At 40.8% G+C, this 9,683-nt stretch overlaps 1 pseudogene; it reads left to right on the top strand.

Annotated features, from left to right (window-relative positions):
* Positions 1-8,514: 8,514 nt before the first annotated feature.
* Positions 8,515-9,510, top strand: LOC118628926 (annotated as a pseudogene).
* The last annotated feature ends 173 nt before the right edge of the window (positions 9,511-9,683 follow it).

Here is a 9,683-nt window from a genome sequence, read left to right as displayed (position 1 = left end):
AAAAAAAAAAGCTTGTGTACTTGAGCCCCGTCGTTGTGGCTCAGTGGATGGAGCCTGGTCCCATGGACTGTGAAGTCCCGGTCTGATTCCTGGTCAGGGCACATGCCCGGGTTTCAGCTCTATCCCCAGTAGGAGGCGTGCAGGAGGCAATCAATTGATGTTTCTCTCTCACATCGATGTTTCTTGTGTGTGTGTGTGTGTGTGTGTGTGTGTGTGTGTGCGCGTGTGTGTGTGTGTGTGTGTTTGTGTGTATGGTACGTGCCCCTAGTGGAAACCGAACCCAGGACTCTCTGATCCGCAGGTCGAAGCTCAACCACTGAGCCAAACTGGCCAGGGCTCACATCGATGTTTCTATCGATCTCTCCCTTCCTCTCTCTCTAAAAAAGCAATAAAAAAAAAGTTGTTGTTTTTTAAAAAGCTAGTATGGTTGATACTCTCGCAACCAAAACTCTCCATTAATTAACCAGTACTGAGATGTGCAGTATGATGATGGTCTTCGCAATGATGCCCTTAAGACTTGCATAACCCTGAAAAGCTTTTCTTTTAATTTATTGATTTCAGAGAGAAGAAAATGGAAGGAACGAAGGAAGAAGTAAGAGAGAGAGAGACATCGATTTGTTTTTCCACTCATCCATACACTCACTGGTTGTTTCTTGTGCATGCCCTGACCAGGGATCGAATCTGCAACCTTGGCATATCAGGACTACATTTTATCCAACTAAGCTACCTGGATAGGGCTGAAAAGTTTTTTAAGACACTGAAAGACAGGTTAAAGTTACCCATTTCTCTGTATCTTTAGAAAAGGCATAGCCATTTAACTTGTTCATATCACTGAACTGTCTTTATGCTACATAGAGAAGGTCTTAAAGCCAGGAGGCTGACAGACTGAGAAGAAATTGAAGGATCAAGGGATTGGAAATATTAATGAGCAAATAGTAAAAGCCAAGAAATGGATAAGTGGAATGGAAAGGGATTGATTAGAGGAGTTTAAGAGTTGACATAGTGTAAGGTTTGGAGCTGTTTGGGGATAATGTCAAGGTCCCCAGGGAGGACTCGAGTAGATTAAGTATCATAATAGCAAAAGGCATTGGTCCAGAACTGGGAACTCAGTGTGTTGGGTTGGCATTCCACATGGGCACTGAGTTTGCCTAGGACGCATGGATTTAGGACGTAGAGGGGAGAGAAGCAAGAGGAGCACTGTGACCAGAATGGAAAGAGTCTCAGTAAAGGAGTAAAAGAAAACTAGTAATCAGGATATTGAAGGATGCTAGATAAATGAAAAGTGAAGTGGGGGGGCTCGGGGAGGTGAGAGTTCAAAAAGTGTTTTGTTTTGTTTTTTTGACAATGTGAAATGAATTAGAGAAGTGAAACAAAGAGAATTATAAAAAGAGGCTGCTAAAATTGTGGTAAAGGAGTTACTATTGAACTTCAAAAAAATTATCCCATAATGACAAAACCCAGTATTCTAGAGTATATGCTCTAAATCCTTCCCCCTTCCTTTACATTTTTAAAGTGGTTTGGGCCTTTATTGCCTTGTGTGCAAATAGGTTTCCCCGACTGTAATGGCATTCCATTCCAGTCCTCCTGCATACCACCACTAGATAAACCTTCCTTAAAGGTATGTCACTGCATTGGTCAAAATCCTATAAGCAGAGGGGGAAAAATCCTATAAGGAGAAAATCAAGAAAGTGAACTAAGACCCTTCTTATTTACCCAAGACAGAGGGGCTTCCAGGGATGCAGGGCTTTCCATGTGAAAACTGGGAAAGTTTCAGGGGAACAAGGATGAGTTGGTAACACAAAAGAATTAATTTCAAGAGAAAAGAAGTCTTTATTGTTACCCAAAGATCCAGTGGATTAATAGACAAATCAGAATACTTCCAAATACAATAAATGTAAGAGCAAAACATAAACACAGTGAAATCAAAGAACCAACTCACAGACAGTTGTAATATCTTACTGTTGCCTGGTTTTTCTAATAAAATTTCTAAAGCAAAAGCTGAACCCCCAGAATCTTATCTACCTTATACATTACAATCTAGAACCACATTGCTGGTATCAGTCAAGGGTGACCAAATGTCTTGGTTACAGCACTAAAAGTTCCACGTCCCACGCAAATGAGGTTGATTGATTATCTATGACTTGACTAGCTTTTGCAAAGTGAGAACAGAAGAGAAAAGGTGATCTGTATTGACTTGACTTCTGCAGGTTTTCCATCGATCTATCATAGTTGTTTAGATTTCATCTTCTGTAAACCAAAAAGGTATTTCTATTAAGAGATTACTTATGATGATGTTAGGCTACATGATTAACGAAATAGAAAAAAATTAACCATAAACACTATAATCAAAATGATAAGGTATATCTTACAAAATTAAACACACTCTTACCATAAGCACCCATACTCCTTGATATTTATTCAAATTAGTTAAAAACTCATATCTACAGAAAAATCTACACATGAATATTTCTGGAAGTTTTTTTTGTTTAATTTTTTTTTTTCTTTATTGGTTTGAGAGAGAGAGGAAGGGAAAGGGAGAAAGAGATAGAAACATCGATAAAAGAGAACATCGATCAGCTGCCTCCTGCATGCCCCACACTGGGGATCTGGCCCACAACCTGGGCATGTGCTCTGACCAGGAATTGAACCAGCGACCTCTTGGTGCATGGGTTCATGCTCAACCACTGAGCCACACCAGTCAGGCTATTTCTGAAAGTTTTTTATTCACAGTTGCCAAAACTTGGAAGCAACCAAAATGCCCTTCAGTATATTAGTAGATAAATAAACTGTAACACATCCAGACAATGGAATATTATTCAGCAATAAAAATAAATAAGTTATCAAGCCACAAAAAAGACACAGGGGGATCTTAAATGCATATTGGTAAGTAAAAGAAACCAATTTGAAATGGCTACATATGCATGATTCCAACTAAATGACATTCTGGAAAAGGCAAAACTACAGAGACAATATGTTCATAGCAACACTATTTACAATAGCTAAGATCTGGAAACAGCCCAAGTGCCCATCAGTAGATGAGTGGATAAAAAAGCTGTGGTATATTTACGTAACGGAATTCTATGCAACTGTAAAAAGGAAGGATCTCTTACCCTTTGAGACGACAATAGAAGGACCTGGAGAATATTATGCTAAGCAAAATAAACCTGTCAGAGAAAGACAAGTGTCACATGGTCTCATAGGTGGAATACAATTAACAAAATAAACTGACAAACAAAATAGATCCTGAGTCATGGAAGCATGAAACAGACTGACAAATCTCAGACGGAAGGGGGAGGGGAGAGCAGGAAGAGATTAACCGAAGAATTTATATGCATATATGTATAACCCATGGACACAGACAGGCTTCATTTTAAAGAAGGTATGTGCCTCACATTTGGCTTTGCATTTCTTCAAACTCCAGGCTTCTGCTGATGAGACTATTCTGGTCCAAGAAGTGAGTACCAGCCAAAGCCAGATTTAGCTCCCACCATGGGGTATGGAGCTTCACCAACGTGCACCTAGGCACCTTTGGAGTCTTGAGCCTCTGAAGGGTACCTTTCTTGATGCCACAAATAGTCCTCTGCCTCTGTCTATTGGTCATCACTAGCTGAAGGTTTGAGCAAGATCCCCTCTCAGCAAGAGTCCCAGCCATGAAATCCTACCTCCTTAATCATAGTCACTGGTGTGACAACACCAGGTGCTAATCACCCAGTTAGGAGGAAACTATCTTACCAGGGTCCTGACTCATGCGTGTAGCTACACAAGCCTATCACCAGATACATGCAAAGAGGATAGTCCTGGAAAATGCCCATTTTTTTATTGCCAGCTCATGTGGGTCCCAAATCCTATCAGGTCTCTTGCTCCAGCAGCTGGGCTGGAAAATGTGGACTCCCCAAGGATACTTCTGCCTTTCTGACTTAAGAATATCTGCACTGCCCTGGCCAGTTTGGCTCATCGGTTGGAGCGTTGGCCTGCGGACCAGAGTCTCAGGTTCAGTTTCCACTAGGGGCACATACCAAAAAAAAAAAAAGAATATCTGCACTTACAATAAGGCAGAGAAGAGCCCTGGCTGGTTTGGCTCAGCGGTTGGAGCATTGGCCTGCAGTCCAGAGAGACCTGGGTTCAGTTCCTGCTAAGGGAACGTGCGTGCCTCAGTTGCAGTTTGTCCGCGGCCCTGGTTGGGTTGTGCTGGTGGCAGCCACTCGATGTGTCCCTTTCACGTCGATGTTTCTCTCTCTCTCTCTCTTCCTTCCACTCTATCCTAACAAAAAATGGAAAAATGTCCTCAGGTGAGGATAAAAAATAAATAAAATAAATAAAAAATAAGGCAGAGAAGAGGTGAAAAAATAAGAACATTACACGAGCTAACCAAAGCCAAGAGTTACCAGAGGTAACTGACGGGAAATAATCTCTCAGCCAACTTATATTTATAATGACTTCATTCCTCCAACAGAATTTCCTGCAAGATCAGTGTTTCTATAAAATATCCATTTTGTTTTAGATTCACTTCCAAGTTCCTTTTTCTCTGGAATGAAGGACAGAAACCTTGAGCTCCCCCTGGAGGTAGGAGTATGCCTAGTAAGAGTCTCTGGAGTGTGGCTCTAGACTCATCCCACAGGGTTCGTCTTGGCAGCAACCTTAGCTAACTTGGTTGCTGACTTCCACCTATTTCCAATCTTCTAGGTGACCTGTGTACAGTCTCCATGATACCTCACTGGGGCTTCCATCCTGTTTGTATTTTAGCTACTCTAGGCTTGATAACAGAAAGGCCCCTGGCCCAATAGCTCAAGTTGCTTAGAGCATTATCCTGATACAACAAGGTTATAGGTTCAATGCCAGGTCAGGAGACATACACAAATCAACCAATGAATACAGAAGTAAAACAACAAATTTATGTTTCTCTCTTTCTCCCTTCCTCACTCTAAAAATCAATTTTTATAAAAGATAATAGAAAACTTCCCTTGTCCTGCTGCATAAGAGCACATCTATGTTTCTTGGTCTTTTCTTCCATTTTCTTCTCTAATATATATGACTCTACTTGGCATCTCTTCCACGTGTTCCAATCCTCGTTTTCCTTATTATTGCTCTTCTATTACCTAGAATTCTTTCTTCCCTTCAGCCCTTATCTCTTTATGGAAATCTTTTCCAGCCCGGCTGATGTGGCTCAGTGGGTTGAGCGTTGTCCCATGGAATGAGAGGGACAGGTTTGATTCCGGGTCAGGACACATGCCTGGGTTGCAGTCTCGATCCCCAGTAGGGGGCATGCAGGAGGCAGCCTATTGATGTTGATGTTTCTATCTCTTTCTCTCTAAAAAAAATCATTAAAAATATATTTAAAGCCCTGGCCGGTTTGGCTCAGTGGTTAGTGTGTTGGCTCGCAGACCAGGGAGTCCTGGGTTCAGTTCCTGCTAAGGGCATGTACCTCGGTTGCAATTTGTCACCTGCTCCAGTTGGGGTCATGTAGGTGACAACCACTCAATGTGTCTCTCTCTTCCTCCCTCTCTCCTTCCCGCCCTATCTGAAGATAAATGCAAATATACATATATATATATGTGTATGTGTATATATATATATATATATATATATATATATATATATATAAACAAAATAGGTTTTGAAGGATAGGAGAAGAGGAGGATTCTTGGAGGAGGGCACCACACCTGCAAAGGCACAAAGGTAAGAGAACACCACATATTTGCAGAGCCAGGAGGTAGTTTGGAATTCTCTTAAATAAGTCAGAAAAACATTATAATAAAATTGTGCAATTAAATCAGCTTTTTAGAAATAGAAAGGACTAAACTTTAATGAACTCTTAAAGTCCTACAGATAGAATTCCTCATTTGTATAAAATCCTTGATATAAAAACATGTTATTTTTTTTGCTCTGGCAGGTTTGGCTCAGCTGTTAGAGCCTCAGCCCTTGGACCAGAGAGACCAGGGTTCGGTTCCCGCCAAGTGCATGTACCTCGGTTGCAGTTTGTCCCTGGCCCGGGTTGGGGTTGTGTGGGTGGCAACCAGTTGATGTGTCTCTCTCACATCGATGTTTCTCTCTCTCTCTTCCTCCCTCTATCCCTCCAGCTCTATCTGAAAATAAATTTTAAAAAAAAATTTCCTTGTGTGAGGATAAAACAAACAAAAAAATGTTATTTTCTTTATTGATTGGTTTTGGGTTTTGTTTTGTTTGTTTGTTTGTTTTATCCTCACTCGAGGACATTTTTCGATATTTTGTTCAGATAGAGTGGGAGGGAGAGAGAGAGAAAGAAACATCGATGTGAAAGGGATACATCGAGTGGTTCCCTCCCGCACAACCCAATCAGGGCCAGGGACAAACTGCAACTGAGGCACGTGCCATTAGCAGGAACCAAACCTGGGTCTCTCTGGACCGCAGGTCACCACTCTAATGGCCAAGCCAAACCGGCCACGGCAGGTTTGGGGTTTTTTTAGAGAGAAAGACAGAGGAGATGTTTCTGACTCAAGTCAGAAAAGTAAGTTGCTTCCACTGTTGTCCGACAGTCTTGGTTCATAGCTCTGTTATTTTCATAACCACTGGCTCTAGCTGGGGGAATGCCAGGTGCACTCACTTGAAGATCAGCATGGGAGGGGAAGAAGAAACTGTAAGGACAGTAATACTCAATTATGAGAAGTTAGGGACTTTTCTTTATTGAACATCTAACACTGTTATTTGTTGTTCCACTTATTTATGCAGTCATGGGTTGATTCTTGTATGTGCCCTAACTGGGGATTGAACCTGCAACCTTGGTGTAGGGAACAATGCTCTAACAAACTGAGCTAGGTGGTCAGAGAATTGTGACTATATGTATTAATCTGAACATCTGCAACTGTCCTAGGTTCCAGAAACTTGAATTCCCTGGCATCTGTTTCTTTTCCTGGTGTTGGGGAAAACAAACTTTCCTCTACCCTCAAGATTTTTCTCTCTAGTTTAATAATCAAATGGACATGAGAGAGATTATCAAGAGAAAACAACCAAATTTAATACATACATATGTATGGGAACCCTGCATACATGAGAGAATCAGTGAGCCCATATACAAGAGAAATTCAGAAATATTGAAGGAACAGGGGCTAGGGAAGAGGTAAGGTGCCCTGAGGGCGTCAAAAGGTCATTGCAGGATGATAAGAGGAGATCTTTAATGGAAAGAAGGGTGCCCTGCCCTATAGATAAGTCAAAGGAAGTTATCTCTTATCATCTCTTACAGGAAAAACCTTTAATTCAAATTCTTCTAGGTAATTAAAGGGAGGGGCAGAAGTTTCTCTTGAGCCTGAAGTTAAAGTTGCCTCTAGCTCAAAATAATCTGCATATCACAGAGGCACATCTTGCTTGGGGTGACCCATTCTGGACTCTCACACTGGCACACCTTATTTAAATTCTTCCTCATTTTTATTGGCTTCCAAGTGTTACTCTCCTTTCTTGCTTACCATACAGAATAATCTTTGTGGCCCTGGCCGGTTTTGCTCAATGGTTAGAGTGTCGACCCGCGAACCAGAGAGTCCCAGGTTTGGTTCCCACTAAGGGCATGCACTTTGGTTGCAGTTTGTCCCTGGCCCCAGTTGGGGTTGTGTGGGTGGCAACCAGTAGATGTGTCCTTCTCACATCCATGTTCCTCTCTCTTTCTCCTTCTTTCCCTCCTGCTCTATCCAAATTTAAAAAATAAAATAAAATAAAAATAGAATAATCTTTGTCTAGTGATTTTCACATTCCCAGATTATTATGGGGGTTTGGTACAAATCACCCCAAGATATGCTTCTGTAGTATGGGGATCGTACTGACCTACAGGGCTCAAGAAAAGCTACTGTCCCTCCCTTAACCACCTAGAAGAATGTGAATTAAGAGCCTTGACTATAATAAGAAATTATTGAAGATAATCAACTTCTTTTGACCTACCTACAGGGCAGGGCAAACTTCTCTTGACTAAACATATGCTGTTATCCTTTTGCAATGACCCTTTGAAGCTCCCAGGTATATTACCTCATCCCTTGCTCAGGATGTCTTATGTACCTCAATTCCCCTATTTCTGAACCTCTCCTGCATGTGGAGTCTCTGACTCTCATGTGTGGGGTTCCCATACATATGTATCTATGTATCTATACATTTGGTTATTTTCTCTTGCTAATTGGTCTCATGTCTATTTGATAGCTGCAGGTAAGGAAAGTTTCTTGCTCCTCCACTCTGTGATATGATTGACTAAGAATTTGTTTTATCATTGCCCTTTTGCAGTTTCCCTCCAGCTGCTGGAATGGAAGCTTACCCCTGAAATGACATATGCCAAGAGTTAGAGGAAAAAATGGTAAGAAAACATTTTCAGCTTATCAAGCACCAAAAGTTTCTTTCAGAGGGAAAAACAAATGTTATTGCAATATATTTTATTGAACAAGTTGCCAGTTCTCTATTGTCATATTATGAGTCAAATTTTCCTGTATGCATCTGTCCTCAATGAATAAAGGCAAACTTCCCTTTTTTAAAATTGAGAAAGTTTCACAATCCGGAATGGTCAACATGGCGGTAGCCGTCAGATCCCTCGGTAGAGTCTTGATACATCAAAGGCATAGTCTTTCCAAGATGGCTTATCAGACACCTCTTTATCCTTGTTCTGCATGTGTGTAGGTGCCCAACAGACATTTTGCTGCTGCTGCTGCTGCTGCTGCTGCTGCTGGTGCTAGGAAGCCTGACAAGAAAACAAAAAAAAGGTGTCAAAGAAAAAGTATCAAATGAAAAACAAGATGAGATAGAAAAAATAAAGTCATACCCCTTGATGGAAGGTGAACCTGAGGATGATGTCTACCTAAAACGCTTATATCCCAGGCAGATATACGATGTGGAGAAAGCTATTAATTTACTTAAGAAATTTCAAATTCTGGACTATACGAATCTAAAGCAAGGTGTTTACCTTGATTTGGATATAGCACTGGGGAAGAAGAAAAAAGTGGAGCCATTTTTCAGTGTTCTTAGTTTGCCATACCCATTCTTGTCAGAAATCAATAAAGTTGCTGTATTTTCATGGAATGCATCAGAGATTAAAATAGCAGAAGAAAATGGAGCTGCGTTTGCAGGAGGAACTAATCTGATTCAGATGATTTTGGATGATGAAATTAAACCAGACTTTTATGTAGCTGTTCCAGAAATAATGCCCGAGCTTAATCCATTAAAGAAGAAACTGAAAGAAAGATTTTCAAAGCTTACTCGAAATTTCATTGGTCGTGACATCCCCAGAATGCTTGAATTATTTAAAACTGGACATGAAATTAAGGTAGATGAAGAAAGGGAGAACTTTCTCAAGACCAAAATAGCAACACTGGATATGTCAAGTGACCAGATAGCTGCCAATCTGCAAGCTGTTGTCAGTGAAGTTTGTAGGCACACACGGCTGAATTTGGGACCCTTTGTGGTACAGCTTTCCTTCGTAGTTTGACAAGCAAGGGTTTGTTACTAAAGATGGAGACATTGTTGCCTAAAGAAGTGGAAACCAAAGAAAGTAGCAGAGAAGCTGCCTGAATGGGTTGTATTGTGAAGTTATTTTTAGTGGATGAAAAAGCAAGAGAGGAAATATAAAACTCTATAATCTCTAAAAAAAAATTAAAATAAAAATAAATAAAATTGAGAAAGTTTCAAGCCCTGGAAGGGTAGCTCAGTTGGTTGGAACCACGTCCTGTTGCACCAAGGTTGCG

This window comes from Molossus molossus, unplaced genomic scaffold (assembly GCF_014108415.1).
Source record: "Molossus molossus isolate mMolMol1 unplaced genomic scaffold, mMolMol1.p scaffold_m16_p_13, whole genome shotgun sequence".
NCBI classification, from domain to species: Eukaryota; Metazoa; Chordata; class Mammalia; order Chiroptera; family Molossidae; genus Molossus; species Molossus molossus.
Note: the sequence above shows the minus strand (reverse complement) of the source record. Positions and strands in the feature narration are given on the sequence as shown.